The sequence below is a fragment of the Tenrec ecaudatus genome, chromosome 9 (assembly GCF_050624435.1).
Source record: "Tenrec ecaudatus isolate mTenEca1 chromosome 9, mTenEca1.hap1, whole genome shotgun sequence".
NCBI lineage: Eukaryota > Metazoa > Chordata > Mammalia > Afrosoricida > Tenrecidae > Tenrec > Tenrec ecaudatus.
The window spans coordinates 160796216-160814097 of record NC_134538.1 but is presented as its reverse complement, the minus strand read 5'-3'; the positions used below and the strand labels follow the sequence as shown (position 1 = coordinate 160814097).

At 46.2% G+C, this 17882-nt stretch overlaps 1 long non-coding RNA gene across 4 annotated transcripts in view; it reads right to left on the bottom strand.

Moving 5' to 3' along the window:
- Positions 1 to 17882, bottom strand: part of LOC142457368 (uncharacterized) — a 175908-nt gene that overhangs the window by 118174 nt on the left and 39852 nt on the right. For 3 of the 4 annotated variants that reach the window (XR_012786137.1, XR_012786136.1, XR_012786139.1), the window contains exon 4: positions 8836 to 8910. The exons of the other annotated variant lie outside the window; for it this stretch is intronic. This is a non-coding gene — a long non-coding RNA (uncharacterized LOC142457368). The remainder of the gene's footprint in view (positions 1 to 8835; positions 8911 to 17882) is intronic. 4 annotated transcript variants of the gene reach the window in all.

The following is a 17882-nucleotide window of genomic DNA, read 5'->3' as shown; positions in this document are numbered from 1 at the left end:
AATGCCCTTTGTCTCCTAGTTCTTTCCTCTATTTCCTTTTACTTTCCTCTTGACCCACTATCATGCTCAGCCTTCATTTCGGTTTCAGTAATTTCTCTCTTCTGGTCGGTTCTGGGCCACCTTGCTTAGCCTCACCAGGAGACCTATTGGTAGTCTCGCCTTTAGACCATGGATGGAGTCACAAATTCACAACAACCCCAGCGCCCTTGGGCTAGATGATGAACTTCAGACAAGCCAGCCCGCTCTTGTCGTCTCTAGTCCCTGTGAGCCAGTCCACAGGAGTCAGTGGCCAGACTTGACCTGTCTCTTTATTGTTGCATTTCTCCCACTTCCACTAGACAAGTGTATCCTGAAATCCAACAAGCATTTCAGCCTACTGCGGGCTCCCTATAACGTTCAGTCCTTCCCAGCCACGCACATTGTCCTTCTTTAGGGAGACTGGCCTGTCCTGGTAATATGTTCAGTGAACTCCAGACTCAGTTTTGCCATCCTTGCCTCTCAGGAATATTCTGGCTGTGCCTCTTCCATGATAGCTTTATTTTTCCTTTTGACAGTCCTTGGTAATTCCAATATTCTTCACCAGCACCATCCTTCAATTGCATGTGTTCATTTCCTGTCTTCCTTGTTCAATACCCAATGTTCATGTGCGTACAAGAGGATTAGCAATACCATGACTTGGCTCAGTCACAGTTTAGTCCTCAAAGTAACATCCTTGTTCTTCGGTGCTTAAACGAGGTCCTGTGTAGCAGATGCAACCATTGTAGTATGTCATTTCATCCCTGGACTGCTCCTTCCGTGAACACCGATTGCGAATCCAAGCAAGATGAAATGCTTTACAATGTCATTCTTTTCTCCGTGGATCATGATGTTACTATTGGTCCAGCTGTGAGGATTTGAGGATTGTTTATGCTGATTTGTAATCCATATTAAAGGCTTGGATTCTTGGTCTTCACCAGCAAGTGCCTCAAGTTCTCTTCACTTTCAGTGAGCAAGGTTGTGTCATTTGCATATCACAAGTTGCTAATAAGCCTTCCTCCAATCCTGACACTGTGTTCTTCATATACAGTAGAACCCCAGACCTCAGTGCTAATCTGTTCTAGAAGAAGCCTTGAGATGTGATGCCGTCAAGTTCCCAATCAATTTTTCTCCATAAGAAATAACTGAAAATGGATTAATCTGTTCTAGATTACCAAGTTTTTACCCCAACCTGGCCTTTTTATACAAAACAGTACAAAGTTCAGAGTTAAATAAGACAATGTAAAAAAGAAATGCAAAATTTTAAATGTTTTTAACAACTACAGTATGGCCCATACCTTGAGATGGATGAGGATCTGGATCTGTGGACATGGATGTGGAGAGGAGGTATGGAGAGAGAGTCATTGTTTGGAAAGGGAATTCCCTTCCATAAAATCAACTGGTAGCTGCTTTTCAGGAGGATTTTTCCCTCCTTCTTTGCCTTTTTTCACTAGGATCTGGCTGGCTTTCTCTAAAAGAAAATCTGTCTCATGTGGTCTGCTGTTGGTGTTACCTTAACTATTTTCTAAAAGGGTTTACTAAATTATCATCAACAATATTGATAACATGGCTAACCAGTTCCTTATCATGATGATTCTTTTCAAAAAAAAACTCTTTCGTAAGACCCATGTGTGTTTTTTATCTAAAAACAGTACAAAAGGCCACAAAAACTAAGAAAATTATAGCAAAAAACTTGGAACACAGCCGCAAAAAATTTAAACAATGCATCCTGACAACACCAACTCTTGCCAAGTAACCAAAACAGGAAATGCTTTTGTTTACAAAAATCACATGTCGGGTTGGATTCTGATATTTTGTTCCAGCTCCTACGCAAAATTTTCTCCACATTTCGCGTCAAAGTCCGATTATGTCTAGTACTGACGCAGTCAAGTGCCGGGGTTCTACTGCAAACCAGGTTCACTGAGGATTTGTTCAACCAACGTTGAACAAGTGTGGTGAGAGGACCAACCCTGACGCACACTGTCCTGATGTCAGACCATGCTGTAGTCCATTGTTCCACTTTCACAGCTGCCTCTTGACCCGTGGACAGGTTCCACTTGACCACTGGGCCCAGCTATGTTTTCATTTGTTGGGATTGGTTTTAAAATAAGGATTAAACGTTCCATTTATGCCTCCTGGGTGATTGCGAGTCAATCCTACACTTCATCTCAAGATTTATGTTCAGTTCGGTAGAGCAAAGAGATGGAATGTAAACCTGTGAATATATCTGAATTTCAGAAGCAGACATGCTTCCCACTTCCTGTCCCACCAGATTATCTCGGATGTCTCATGTCCACCTCGGACGGGGCTAGTGACCTGTACTTGAGCTTCAAGACAACTTCCATCACATCACCTATTTACTTAACACTGACTGTAAAACGTGTTTCACAGGTTTACTAAAAAGGGCTTCAGAACATTAGAGAGAAAATGCTACAACCTTCGTGTCTCAAATCTGATTGCCTTTGTGCTTCTGGATCAGACCCACCCCAGGTGCTGGCGTGTCAACCGCAGACCAGCAGAGGACAAGCTGCTTCGTGAACTGTCTCCTGACCGCCTCATAACTCTTCCCTGACCAAGGATGCTTTAAGTTCCTTATATTAATGTCAACAAAGTGGCTCTCTAAGGTCTTCGTGCCTAAGATTTAAAGGTGGACTCTGTCACCTCTCTGTGACCACAAGATGTAAACAAGGCCCAAAAAAATACATGCTCTGTGTCGGAGAGCAAGGAGGGCCATTTCCCAGCCTTGAAGCAACATCAACCGCTGGGTGAGTCACACCGCGGATGCCAGCTGGGACCTGTCATCAGCCTCCGACTGTGAGGAGCATCGACTCCCTCAGCCCAGAAAATCGGCTCATGAAAATGTAAGTTCCGGGAACGTGGGAGAGGTGGGGTGTTTTGAACCGAGTCGTAATAGGACGGGACAAGTGAAACCTGGACTTAGCATCTGAAGAGTCAGTCCCTCATACAGAGGGGCATCTCCCGAGTGGAGGGACATGCGCTTCAGAAGAGCAACCACTTCCCGGTGGTTTTACAACATAACTGAGGAGGCCTGGAGCTGAGAGGCTGTTGCGTATTCAACTGTTTGCCCAGAAAGAGATCAGCTGAACTCCTAACCCCTGACTCTGTGACTGCTAATGGCCCAGCTTGGGGAAATAGGGGTTTTTCCTTAAATTAGCGAGGCCAGGTGGGTGCTAACCCTACTCCGTATTTCTTTGGGTTCATCTAATGACAGGAAGGAACAGGCGCAGAGAAGGAGCCCCGCGTGCTAGAATCTGCCTGCATGCCAAAGGATGCCAAGAACACTGGGCGCTCAGAGAAAGCCAGGCCCTTTCCCAGAGTCCCCAGAGAGAGCGCGGCCTGGCCCCGGCCTGGATCACACTGGGGCCTGTGGGAACGTCTTGAGAGGCCATCTACATGCCATTGTTCTCTAAAGCCACCCACCCCATGGTGGTTTTGTGATGGTCACACTCCTTGACCCCTTTCCTGCGTTGCCACATAGAGGAGGCCTTGCACCCCACCTCGGCCAAGCCGCTCCTGGGACTTGGCTGGAAACCGTTGACTGACTGCTTTATCAGCGGGAAAAAGCCTGATTGAAACAACAAAAGCTGAAGAGCAACTCTTCCCCGTAGTTAATCGACTGCAGCTCTCTGCCCCCTCCCACATGGAGCCTCTAGGGGCCACAGCTGACTACCATGGGCACCTACAAGGACAACAATACACGTCTTAGTGAGCTGGCCCTGCAACCACAGTGAGTGACGGCCACAAACAGAAATCCACTTGCTCACCAGTTACCAGGCTAGAAGGCAGAATCCAAGGCACCAGCTCGAGGGAAGGCTCCATCTTTGGGTTGAAGCTGGTGGAAGGTTTTTATCTCTTTTCAGTGTCTGCTCCCAGGCTTGTGGGAGGGCTCAAGTGTGTGGCATCTCTCTCCCCCACTCCACCCCACCCCCAAGCATACGCCCCCCACACACACACACTCTGTTTACTTTCTCTTTACCAAAGTGATTGATTACACAGACACTGCCCTTTCACATCACCAAGAACACCTGTTCCCCAGTGGGACCGTACCCAAGGGGCTGACAAGATTTAGGATGGATTTTTTTCACGGCGCATTGTCATCCACAAGAGCACATTTGATTGTGTGATTTCCTGTAGGCACACAACTTTCACTTTGGTCTGGAGGACGTGTGGGTGCAGGCAGTGAACCAGGCCCTCCTGGTTGGCAGAGGGGATGATGCACTGTCCATCAGGACATGCCCCCAGGTCAACAGAGGGGCTGACTTGCCGATAGGCAAGATGAGCAGAGGTGGACGGCGGCAGCGACGACAGGCTATATAGAGATTTGGCAGGTGATGGTTCCACTCAAACTCGGAAGCTCACTGCCTTCAAGTCAATGCCCACTAAGTGACGCTCGGCGACTTTCCGAGACCAGTATAACTAGGGTAGTAGGGAGTCCCGCCTTTCTCCCTTGGAGTGGCTGGTGGTTTCGAACTGCTCACCTTGATAATTGCAGTCCAACGTATAGCCGTGATGCTCCCCTGGCTCCTTAGAGCTGTAAATATGGCCAAGTAGACAAAAGGACAAGCAATATGCTCTGTAAAACTTCACACAACTGGGGCCTTAAAGGCTTGAAGATAAACAAGTGGCCATCTAGCTCAGAAGCAACAAATCCCACATGGAAGAACACACCAGCCTGAGTGATCACATGGTTCTGAAGGGATCAGTTATCAGGCATCAAAGAACAAAAAATCATATCATTGGGTGCACACCTCCATCATACAATCGCTGAGGACAAACAGGTGCATAAGTAAATGTGGCGAAGAAGGTTGATGGTGCCCGGCTATCAAAAGAGATAGTGTCTGGGGTCTTAAAGGCTTGAAGGTGAATAAGAGGCCATCTAGCTCAGAAGCAACAAAGCCCACATGGAAAAAGCACACCAGCCTGTGCGATCAAGAGGTGTCAAAGGGATCAGGTATAAGGCATCATCAGAAAAAAAAAATCTTACCATAGTGAATGAAGGGGGAAGTACAGAGTGGAGCCCCAAAGCCCATTTGCCCGCCACTGGAGATACTCTTACAGAGGGGTCTAGGGGAGGAGATGAGTCAGTCAGGGTGCAATGTAGCACTGATGAACAATACCACTTTCCTCCAGTTCCTAAATGCTTCCTCCCCCGCCCCCCCACCAACTACCATGATCCGAATTCTACCTTGCAAGTCTGACTAGACCAGAGGATATACACTGGTGCAGATAGGAGCTGGAGGCACAGGAAATCCAGGGTGGATGATACCTTCAGGACCAGTGGTATGAGTGGCGATACTGGGAGGGTAGTGGGTGAGTGGGTTGGAAAGAGGGAACCGATTACAAGGATCTACATGTGACCTCCTCCCTGGGGGATGGACAACAGAAAAGGGGGTGAAGGGAGATGCCGGGCAGGGAAAGATATGACAAAATAATAATTTATAAATTATCAAGGGCTCATGAGGGAGGAGGGAGCAGGGAGGGAGGGGAAAAAGAGGACTTGATGCAAAGGGCTTAAGTGGTGAGCAAATGCTTTGAAAATGATCAGGACAATGAATGTACAGATGTGCTTTACACAATTGGTGTATGTATGGATTGTGATAAGAGCTGTGTGAGTCCCTAATAAAATGTTAAAAAAAAAACTTCACACAAATTACAATGAAAAATTTTAAAACATATGTTTTCCTGTTCTCTTAAAAATATAGGAAAGAATATGTGTGGATTGTGATAAGAGTTGTATGAGCCCCTAATAAAATGTAAAAAAAAGAAAAGAAAAAAAAAAGAAAATGATTAGGGCAAAGGAAAAAATATATATAGGAAGAAAAAATGTATCTTAGACTTGATAAAAAATATCATTATTCTTTTTTTAATTAATTTAGTTTATTTTTAATCATTTTTGGGGGGCCCATACAGCACTTATCACAACCCATCCATCCATCCATTGTGTCAAGTACATAAACAATGCCATTGTTCTGAGTAGAAACCTTTACTGTTCTGGTAACTGATGCTCTAAGAATCACCCAGGTACTGTAGGCAAGTGAGTGCTCCCCGCACCGAACAGAAGTGAGCCCTAGTGGAATCTACCCACACTGTAGGAAGTAGGGTGAATGCATTCAGGGCTGAGTGTAAGAGACAAAAGAATCCCTGCCTTGGTCAGCATGGGCTCTTGGGGTGCCATTGATAACCCGATGTCCTGTCAGTCTCCTGTTCACCTTTGTACCTGGAGAGCCTGGTGCCTTCCACACACATCAACGGTCATCTGATGTCCAATTATCCATCGTTGCCAGTGAGTGCTCCCCGCACCGAACAGAAGTGAGCCCTAGTGGAATCTACCCACACTGTAGGAAGTAGGGTGAATGCATTCAGGGCTGAGTGTAAGAGACAAAAGAATCCCTGCCTTGGTCAGCATGGGCTCTTGGGGTGCCATTGATAACCCGATGTCCTGTCAGTCTCCTGTTCACCTTTGTACCTGGAGAGCCTGGTGCCTTCCACACACATCAACGGTCATCTGATGTCCAATTATCCATCGTTGCCCTCTGTACCCGAGAGACCAAGGGTTCGCAGACCTTCCTGGTGGATGGTCCTCTAGGTCAGTAGCTGAGCTACCTCCTCTACAGGACACTCTGCAGTGAGCCCCCAGGAGGATGCCCCAGGGTGGGGACCAGGCTGTCACCATCCTTTCCTCTCACCCTCAATGTGAAGGCTCCTTTCTGGCAGGTTTTGCAGACTTCTGGGCTTTATACAAATCCCACTGTAAGGACCTCTCCCAAGTCCAGCACTGCCCTGCGATGCTTCTCAGCCAGGCCAGCACTCCGTCCTCATGGCTGCCTGCCCTTCTCACAAGACTGTGAAACCCTCTTCTCTAACTCCACAAGGGTTCACCCATCCAAGCAAGAGAACTACAGGGTCTTAGAAGACCCAGCACCACCCCAGTGTGATTGCCCAGCCCGTTGAAGCTCATGTTTACACAGCCTTCATCTGTGCCATTGACACAAATCCCACCCATTAAGACACCACTTTGGGGTTTTCATAAAAATGAGGATAATTCATTAAAGACACAAATGAAGAAAAGACAGCCCATGGCTACCAGTGACAGAACATGCGACTACCATATAAATTTACCCTTCACAAAACCAGACCAAGCTCACTGCCATCAAGTCATCGCAGACCCATGGTGACCATATAGGACAGGCTAAAGTTGCCCCTGGGGGGTTTCTGAGATGCTTAACTCCTTGCTGGACTAGAAAAGGGCATCTTTCTCCCGAAGCCAACATGTATGCCCATCCTGGGACGTTTGTGTGACTCAGTATCAGCTGACAGTGCGGTAAGCACAAGATTTCCACCACCATAGGGTCCCCCAGTGCAGGACCAGCTCAGCAGGCAGGGACTTGGGACTGGAGGGTGGGGAAGGCGGGGAGGGTGGCGGCCGCGCTGGTGTCCAGTGCGCTCCTCTGCTGCCCTCTGCTGACCAAAGGGGCGCTTCACAGGCCGTCGGGATCATTGCTAATGGGGAAAGCAGAAACTCTACCAGGGAAGCAAAAACGCAAACGCGAGCTAAAAAGAAAAGTGGTCGTTTTTCATTATGATAAAAGACCACCCAAAGAAGGTTGAAAGTTCAAGTCTCCATTAACATAACAACGTCCCGAACCCATGATCAGTGATGCCAACGGTATTCCTGCATTTGTAGCTGCGGGGGTGGGGGAGATGGTGGCAGGGCCTCCAGTGGACCCTCTTACTCACTCCATGACAGGCGGGGTGGGGACTCCACACGCTGGAACCCCCGACCCTCAGCCTCCTCTCTGAAGGTCTCCTCCAGCACCGAGCAAAGAGATGCAAGCACTCCCTCCCTGCCATCCCGCTGGTGCCCACTCAGAGCAACCCTACAGGACAAGGCAGACATGCCCTGTGGGTTTCCCAGGGGGTAAGTGTTTGCAGGATAGATGACTGTCTTTCCCCCACGGAAGCTGGTGGTTTCAAACTGCTGACTTGAGGTTAACAGGCTCCCTACCCCCTGCGTAAGGCACCACACCATCAGGGCTCCTGGTGTGAGGCACAGATATGGGAGTACAGCTATAGCTACAGATGATGCCGATATGGATATGGACTAGACACAGGCACAGACACAGATATAGATATGTCGACCCACGCTGGGATGGCAAAATGTTCCATTGCATTCATGTGGCGTAATGCTATTTGTGAATAAAAAGGAATAAACTATCGGCATGTAATAATATACAGGCATCTTTAAAACATCGTGTTGAGCAAAGTTAATAAGAGAAATGCGAAAAGCCTGTGTGTCCTGCCGGAAGTAAAGAAGGTGGGCTCCTTGCCCTGACAATTGTGTTTTTAATCATTACACTGGGGGCTCATACAGCTCTTATCACAATCCATCCATCCATCCACTGTGTCAAGCACAGAATATTCCTACTCGGAGCAGCCAATGCACAGACAGGACCGTAGGGCTGGCCCCACTACGAGACAGGGCGCCCCTCCCTGACCCATAGTGCTAAGAGGAACAACACTGGAGACAAAGTTAGCTTCGTAACTCTAGAACTACAGGCTTCAAAACAAGAACAAATCCCACTGGGCTACAACCGAGATCACAGGGGGGCAGAATAGAGGTTCAAAGTCATTGCACTGTTGTTTGGTGCCATCTGGACACTTCCGACTCACAGTGACCCGATGCCCACCAGACCAAAACACTGCCTGGTCCCGCTCCATCCTCATAGATGTTTCCACGGTTAAGCCCAGAGTTGTAACTTTGCTGTCAATCCTCCCTTCCCTGCCCTCTGCCTTCCCTACCTGGCAAGGTGTCCTTCCCCAGGGACTGACAGTGACTTCAAGGAACACCTTCTCAGGAGACAGAAAACTTTCCATCTGTCCATGCAAAACAAAAGCAGTGTGCTTTTAGAAAATAAATATGAGAATCACAAAGACCTTGAGGAAATGACGCGCACGAGAATTTTTTTTTTAGTGATAATGTTAAGGGATGAGATTCAGATGATCTGTGAAAACATGGACTAAAGAGGGAGAGGGAGAAAACACAGCAAGGCCATGCTGATATATGAACCTGCACTCTCAATTTGTTCTAAGACGCATCCTTCTGAATGCCTCCACTTCTTCTGTGCCCTAGTCGGCCCTCCCATTCGATCGTGTGTTCCTCTGTATCCCGGGCTTGCAAGACACCTCCTGATTTACCAAAAGCTGGCCCTGCTATGGACATCCCTGCACTTCTGGGAGTTTGCAAGTCTTCTCCATGGTACCTGAATTCCAATTCACAACCCCCGGGCGCAGCCTGCCCCCACTCCCTGAACATTTAAAAAGCCAGGGGACCAAGTGACGATGGTTTGCCGTGCTCGGTATCCAGTCAGCTTCCCTCACCTGCTTGCTCTTCCTCAGGTGCTTCGTCTGGGAATTCTATATGGGATCGTGTTTCTTCTGCCTGAACCTCAATCCCCTCCTGTGTATTTTTCTCCTCATGGTGTTGAATACTCTAAGGTTATTTTTCTTTGTTTTTACCTGAAATGTCTCTATTTCATGGTGTTTGATGTGTGGCTAGAGCTCTCCCCCCACCCCCACACCCATGGAGTCGATTCTGACACCTAGCAAGGGATCCCACACAATAGGGTAGAACTTCCCCTCTGGGGTTTCCCAGACAGTAACTCTTTACAGAAGCACACAGTCCCATCTCTCGCGCTCTCTCTCTCTCTCTCTCTCTCTCTCTCTCTCTCTCTCTCTCTCTCTCTCTCTTTCTGAACAGCTGGTGGCTTTCTGCAAGGGTGGCTGGACTTTGGCCATGTCCTCAGCAGAGACCAGCCCCTGCGGAAGGATGTCATGCTTTGTAAAGCAAGGGGGGGCAGAGAAAAAGAGGAAGGCCCTCAATAGTTGGCTTGATATAGTGGCTGCAACAATGGGTCCAAATACAAAAACAATGAGCAGCAGCCGGACAGTGATACTGACACCACTCTGCCCTCTAATGAGCAGCAGGAGCCTTGGTGAGGGAGTGGTTACACATTGGGGTGCTCACCACAAGGTCGGCAGTTTAAAACCACCAGCTGCTCTGTGGGAGAAAGATGAGGCTTTCTACTCCTCTAAAGACAATGTTCCAAAACGAATTGTGGTAATGATTGTGCAATCTTTCTTGGTATGATTGGATTATTGGATTGTATGGTATGTGGATGAGTGCCAGTGAAAACTCAGCAGGGGGCAGTTCCGCCCCAGCCTGCAAGGTCGCCATGGGTCAGCAGGGCCTCCCTGGCAGTGAGTGTGACTGGGCAAACAGTGCAATCGCTGTGAATGGTGAAAGTGTGAACTCTTGTGAAAAGGGCAACATTGAGTCAGAGACACAAAGTGAACACACGTTGTTGGGGGAAGATGGTGCCACTGGACTTGCTCGATGGGGAGTTGGCATAAACCTTCAACTCCTAAAGAATAAGGAAATGCCATAGTGCAAAGTGAAATGAAATGACCTACTGCCATTGAGTTAATCCCAGCTCAGAGTGTCACGCCAGGAAATAAGTGCCACACAATCAAATCAGGTGTGGCTGTACTCCCCACCCCTTCCCCCCTCTTCCTGGCCATTTATTCTGATCTGCTCTTGGTTCACCGGCCATCTCTTCAGTCTTCTTCAATAGGAGCTTTTAAGCCCCTCTGTTATATTCTTGCAGAGTCGCTGGGTGGTGCAAATGATGTAAGGTCTGGCTACAGACTCACAAGTTGCTAGTTCAAACCCCTACAGAGATACCTCGGAAAAGAGCCTTGGCTGAGATCCACTTCCGAGAGGTCTGAGCCAGGGACACCTTGTGGAGTGAGTCCTGCTCCCTGTACCTGGAGTCTCTGGGAGTCCCAACTGAGTCAAAGGTACCTGGTGTGGTTTGGGTTGGGTTTATTGAGGCTGTGAAGGTCCCCTAGGAAACCTCCTCCTAGGTTGTCCACTTGGAGAGTGTGTTAGGCCGGGTTGACCAGAGAAACAAATTCAGGGACAGTCATATGTGTGTAAGAGAGAGCTTTATATCAAAGAACAATTGCATATTGAGAAAATATCCCAGCCCAGTCCAGATCAAATCCATAAGTTCAATATTAGTCCATAAGTCTGATACTAGTTAATAAATCATGCTCAGACTCACACAGTCACATGCAATGGTGAAAAATGTAGGAAGATCACAGGTCGGTGGGTGCAAAGTCTTGTGGATCCAATGGAAGTGGACTCATGTCTAGGGCTGTGGCTGCCATCAGTGTGGCTCCATGCGGCTTACCAACAGGAAGGTGAAGCAGAAAAAGAGTATGACCCACCTCTAAGGAAAGAGAATGTTCCCAGAATCCTCATGAGAAGGCCACTGTGGCCTGATGAACAGCCTACACTCCACCCCTATACTTATTTATCAAGTTGCTATGAAATCATGTAACTACCACAGAGAGCGTGCCCAGGAAGGCCTGCCCCTTTCTGGTCGGGCCCTCATCTGCCATGGGTCTCACCAGAGGGACAGCTCCTCCTGCTTCCCAAGTACACGTGGGCATCTTCTTCCTGTCAACAGCCAACAAACAGCAAACTCCAGATGACATGAAGCGGGGATTACAAGAATGGAATAGCGAGACATTTTCAGATCTCTTGCCATCCTAATATCTCAGGAACATTGCTGCTACTCTTCTTCCAAGACAGACATGTGTTCTTTCAGCGCGTGTCTTCTTCGAGTGGCCCCAGGTACTTTCAGTGTTCTTCACCAACACCACAATACAAAGGCACCGATTCTCCTGCTCTCCATATTCGTTGTCCAACTTTCCCATGTACGTGAGGTGATTGAAAATACCACGGCTTGAGTCAGGTGACCCTCAGTCCCTCGAGTCTTTACATGTGGACATGTTAAAGAGGTCTTGTGCAGTTGGTTTGTCCAATGCACAGTGTCCTTTGATCTCTTGGCAGCTGCTTCTGTTGGAATGAATGAATTATGGACCCAAGTAAAATGGAGGCCTTGGCAATTCCAACCTTTTCTCCTTTTACATGATGCTGCCATTGGTTCAGTTGTGAAGATTTTAGTTTTGTTTGGGGGTTTGTTTGGTTTGGTTTTTTTTAACATTGAGTTGTAATCCACACTGAATGCTGAAGTCTTTGATCTTCATTATTATTAAATGTTTCAACTTCCAGCGAGCAAGGTTGTGTCATCTGCGTATCAGAGGTTATAAAGGAGATATCCCCAATCCTGACATCACATTCTCCTCATATAGCATAGCTTCCAAGATGATTTGCTCAACATACAGAATGAATAAGTATGGTGAAAAAATACAACCTAGAGACACGACTTCTCTGACTTTAATTCACGCAGTCAGTCTGCCCTAGTTCTGGCTGCTTCTTGGCCTGTGTACAGCTTCGGCGTGAGCACAATGAAGTGTGTTCTGGAGTCCCCATTCTTCTCAATGCTATATCCATGTTGCTGTTGTCTGTTGTTAGGTGCTGTTGAGATGGTTCCAATTTACAGCAATCCTATGTACAGCAGAACAAACCACTGTTGGGTCCTGCACCCGCCTTAAAATTGTTCTTAGGTTTGAGCCCATGACTGCAGCCACTGTGTCAACCCATCTTGTTGAGGACCTTCCTCTTTTTCCCTGCCCCTCCACTTTACCAAGTGTGATGTCCTTCTCCAGGGACTAGTTACTCCTGATAACATGTCCAAAGGTGAGATGACGTTTCACCATCCTTGCCTCTAAGGAGCATTCTGACTCTGCTTCTTGCAGACTCTTGCTCCTTGGTCCTTTCAGCAGTCCATGGTACATGCGGTATTCTTCTCCAGCACCAAAGTGCAAATCCTGATGCAGTGTCCAACTCTCACATGCATATGAGGCAATTCATAATACCACAGCTTGTGTCAGGTGTACCTCAGTCTCAAAGTAACATCTGACCCTATAATTTGTTATAATCTACACAGTCAGGTGTCTTTGCATAATCAATAAAATGCAAACAAGCATCTTTCGGGTAGCCTCTGCTTTCAGTCGACATCCATCTGACATGATACCCCTTGGCCATGCCCTCTTCTGAACCTGTCTTGAGTTCCTGGTAGTTCACTGTCTACGTACTGATGCAAATCGGTTTTCTACAATTATATTAAGAATTTTGATGTGCATGTGCTATCAATGAAATTGTTTGGTAATCTTTACATTCTGTTGGGTCACCTTTCTTTCAAATGGGCAAAACTATGTAGCTCTTCCCATCAGTTGGCCACATAGTTGTCTTCCAAATCTCTTGGCATAGACTAATGAGTGCTTCTAGCACTCCATCAGTGTATTGAAACGCTGCCATTGGATTTCAATTCCAGTGACCTTTTTTTGCCAATGCTTCAGCACAGCTTGAACTTTTTCCTTTAATACCATCACTCCTTGATCATATGCTAGAAATGGGTCAATGTTAAGAAAGAGTAAAACAATATGAATGGGGCGGGGCAGGGCGGGGCAAAAAAACCAATATGAATGTTAGGAGAAGTTCTGAAACTTTCTCTTGAACCTAGAGTAGTTAAAACAAGAGGAAGAAATGATGACATGAAACAGACAGAAAATGTCAAAGAACAGCTCATGAAGTCAAGTACTATGTAATAATAAATGTACAAAGACCTGCAGCTAGAAACCAAAAGAGGGAAGCGTGCTCAGCAGTCCTCAAGTTAATTAATTCTATAGGCAGAAAGCATCATAAGAAGATTAAAAAAAATCCAGTCACTGTACCAAAAAGAACTGCTGTTGTTGTTGTTGTCATTGTCGTTGTTGTCATTGTCAGGTGCCACTGTGTAGATGCAGACTTGCAGCCATCCCCTGCACAGCAGGACAAAAACCACCTTCTCACAAGTGTTCCTAGGTCTGAGGCCACTGTTGCACCCTGTGTGTCAATCCATGTTGACGAAGGTCTTCCTCTCTTTTGCTGCACCTCTGCTTTACCAACATGATATCCTTCTGCACGGACTGGATTCTCCTGGTAACATGTCCAAAGTATGTGAGACAAAGTCTCATCACTCTTGCCTCTAAGGAGCACTCTGACCATCTTTCTTCCAAGACGGATTTGCTTGTTCTTTTGTAGTCCGTGGCACTTTCAATATTCTTTGCCAGCACCATAATTCAAATGCATCGGTTCTTTTCCAATCTTGATGATTGGGGTTTCCTTTACATTGAGTAGTAATCCATACTGAGAGCTGCATTCTTTGATCTTTTTCAGTGAGTGCTTTAAGTCCTCCTCCCTTTCAGCAAGCAAGGTGGTATCATGTGCATGTCCCAGTTTGCTAATAAGCCTCCCCTATCCTGGTGCCACATATTCCCTCAGGGGATGCGGACGCTCAGCATGCAGATTGAATAAGTACAGTGGGAGAATGTACCCTGAGACCCACCTTTCTTGATTTTAAACCATGCAGTATTCCCTTGTTCTGGTCCCACAAATGCCTCTTGATCCTTGTTTGGTTTCTGCATGAGCACAGTGAAGTGTTCTGGAATCCCTGTTCCTCTTAAGACTGTCCATAGTTTGGTAAGGTCCACACAGTCAAAAAGAATTGTTGGCTATTAAACCATTTCAATATTCCAGTACTGGGAGATAAGCCCCCAAACAACTAAATAAGATACTTTTGGGTGATGGACACAGTTGTTCAGGGAAACACACCACAATCTTAGATAGCACACGGAAAGGCGCCAGCCTGTGTGATTCCATGATGGTAAACAATAAGCTCTGAGACCAGAGGAGGGAATGGCATTACATTCTGAGCACCCTGTCTGTAGAAGGCTGTGGATGACAATAAAAGTCCAAAATCCATTTTCAGGGACTCCCCATGGCTGACGCCTCCAGGGAACCCCTCTGGCCGTAGACCAGAGATGTAAATAGCCCTGCTATGGAATAGTGTGCGCTGCAAAGGTCATCATTAGAGATGAAGTTAGGGCAAATGTAACACCTTCCCTTGATCTCAAGTTTGACCCATTTAAAATTTGCTCTAGTTCTTAATATTTTCTGCTTTCTCTTCAATTGAGATTTTTCTCTGTTTTGTTATTTTTGTGGGTTTTTGTTTGTTTGCTTCATTGTGTTTTTCTGTATATGAAATCCAGGGTAGGTGTGGTAGTTACATCGTTTCATATCAACGTGATAAGTTAATGCAGGAGTGGAATTTTGTTGTCAATCAGGTCAAAGCCTGATGATACCTCCTTGTGGGCATGGCCTTCTTATGAGGATTCTGGAAACTTCTTCTCGTTATCCCTGGAGAAGGGCCACACACTTTCTCTCTGCTGCAACTTCCTGTTGAAGAGACACTTGGAGAGCAGGAGAAGCCATGTGAAGACCCAAGCCAGTGCTGAGATGCTTCCACCTTCACTGGATCCTCAAGACTTTGCACCCACCAGCCTGTGATCTCCCTGAGCTTCGCATCATTACATGTGACGGCATGAGTCTCAAGAAGGATTTATGGGCTAGTGTTGGACTTATGAGCTAACATTGTACTTGTGGACTTGATCTGAACTGGGCTAGAATGTTTTCTTAATATACAATTACTCTTTAATATAAAGCTTTTTCTTATACATATATGAGTGTTCATGGATTTGTTTCTCTGGTCAGCTCAGTCTAACACATTAGGTGAATTTATAGAGACAGTACCTGGATTAATGGTTTCTTGGGGGTACAGCAGGAGAGGTTAAGGGGAATTGGGAAGCCCATAACAATAAGTACAAGAAAGAAGAAAAATGATCTAAAATTGATGGTGGTGATGATTTCATGACTTTCTTTAATATGATTGAACTATTGAATTGTATGTTGTGTGAATTATATGTCAAGAAAACTGTTTTTTAAAGAGAGTAACTGTGGAGAAGTCACTTTGTGCTGAAGGCTGGTGGATGAAAAAGAGTCAGCTGAGAGAAGAACTGAGTGAGTACCAATCCAGCCTATTGCAATTTTAGTGTGAACATAGCTTCCGATTTATTTAAACTGCATGCGAGTGCTTCCACGGAGACTGGAGCCTCAGAGTGTACGCACATTTAACCTTTGATGGATCATCCCCAGTGACCTTCTACAGAGCTGTGCATGGAGGGGTTTATCCTCCCACAAACTCAGAAACTACGGGATTGCTTATTCTATGCCGGCAGCAGTGCTGAAACCTGAAGCTGCAAAGGTGAACAATTAAAATTTGGCCCTTGTCCTTTTGAAGCTGATATTTTACAGAAATTACATAAAACATAAAAGTCCTTGAAACCATGGCTGGAATACAATCAGTGCTCAATAAATTATCTATTTTATTAACAGTTAAATCATATTCTGCAACTTGACTGGTAAATGCCTCGCGTAGGTCCTTTGTTCTTCTGAACACTAGTGATGGAGAGCGTCTTTTTACTTTCTCGTTTGCTCTTTGCTCCTTCTATCCAGTGATTGGGGTGCCCTATGACATGGTTTTATGGGATTGTTTCTCTTTCACTAGCAGACTAATAATGCAGCGTAAGATCCAGTTCCAGCTACCATTTGTCTGTGACATTCGTGAATACCCTCCTTCCACCTCCATTTGGATGTCTAATAGTTTCACAGACACAAAGGTTGGTGGATCAATCTCACCCAGAGAACCATCAGAAGAAAGGGCTGGTGATTTCCTTCGCAAAACATCAACCATGCAAAGCCTTGTGGGGCCCAGTTCTTCCCAGACACACTTGAGTTTCCATGAGACGGAGCAGGTTTCACAACGATCGGATGCTCCTCTGCTTTGTTTACAAATGACCTCTTAAAAATATGGACTTTTGAAATTTGTAGATGACTATTTCAATTTCCAATAAAAGGGAGGCAAGCAAAAAATGGTAGTGGCAGAAGTCACTGAGACTTTGTAAAAGTTAACACAACAAAGACAAATATTTTCATGTATGGAATACTGGTTACACCTTTGGGGGGAGGTGATGGAGAAACAATACCAGCAGCTAAAACCAAGCTTGGGGGCAGCTGTGGAATATGTCAATAATTGTTAATATACAAGTTCAGATTGAAGCTGATGAAAATTAAAACAAATTCAAGAAAGACAAAGTATGACTTTCAGTACATCCCACCTGAATTTCAAGAACATCTCAAGAAGTGATATGACACATTGGACACTAACGGCAGAACACTTGACAAGCTGTGGGATGATGTGTTAGTCTGGCATTTTAGAGAAACAAATCCACAGAAATGCATATATATAAGAGAGAGTTTCATATAAAGTGCACATCAAGAAAGCATCCCAACCCAGTACTGCCCTAGCTCACAAGTCCAACATTAACCCATATGTCCGGCACCAATCCACAAAGTCCACCTCCATCTCGCAAAACACATGCAATGATGCCAACTGCAGGAGGAAAGTTGAGTCAGTGAATGTGTAAGTATGTAAATCTGAACTGGCAGGGGTCTACACATGGCTGCTCCAGCACCCAGGGCTGCATTGGGGTAGGTCCATAGGACTTCTCCTCGGGGATGTCTTGCAGGAAGTGAGCATTGCCAGCTGAAGCAGGGAACTGGCTACGGCAGCTGCACCCTGGTCCAACCATCACAAAGCAAGAGATCTGAGAACTCGAAAGGTGAGACTCACTGAGCCATTAATCCCATTTATCCCTCCGCCCTTCAATTAACCCCACATGTGTTTATTGGCCAGGTTGGCACAATAAACTATCTCAGATGACATCATAAACATCACATATGAAAAAAGCAAAAGATAATTTGTTGTCCAGTCCTCTCTATGCCTTAGCAGCTCTATGCAGGGACATCGTCCATAGGGCTTGGTGTGTCAGAATGGAGCCTAGTCCCATTCCCCCAACACTGTCTTTTTCCTTCTTAGTTTGCTCCAATGTAGGCTAGTCAGGCCAGCCCTTCCCACTCCCCTTCCCCCTGTAGGTTC